Source organism: Cicer arietinum, chromosome 3 (assembly GCF_000331145.2).
Source record: "Cicer arietinum cultivar CDC Frontier isolate Library 1 chromosome 3, Cicar.CDCFrontier_v2.0, whole genome shotgun sequence".
Taxonomy (NCBI): domain Eukaryota; kingdom Viridiplantae; phylum Streptophyta; class Magnoliopsida; order Fabales; family Fabaceae; genus Cicer; species Cicer arietinum.
The window spans coordinates 27,069,449-27,069,805 of record NC_021162.2 but is presented as its reverse complement, the minus strand read 5'-3'; positions in this window follow the sequence as shown (position 1 = coordinate 27,069,805).

The following is a 357-nucleotide window of genomic DNA, read 5'->3' as shown; positions in this document are numbered from 1 at the left end:
AAGTATTTACACTTCAAAAAGTGGTACATAGACCCCATCATAATAAAATGTCAAACAAACAATATTAGTATAGATACAATCTTCCAATTTAAAATAAACGCAATCCAAAATAAAGACATATGTTCCTCTATGTCAACCTAATCTGATCATTCTCCAAAACAAGCTAAACGCAACATAGCTTCAGTCAGGCATTCCCCTCTACATTCCCATCCACAGGGTACGAACCGGTAGGATTGTCCTGGCTCTCATCTGAGGGCAAAGCCCAGATTTCCACAATAGTTGTAAAGGGTCACCAACCGAAATTAACAGCTAACACATAACATTTAAGTTTTTTAAATGCACAAAATAATCTTTCAA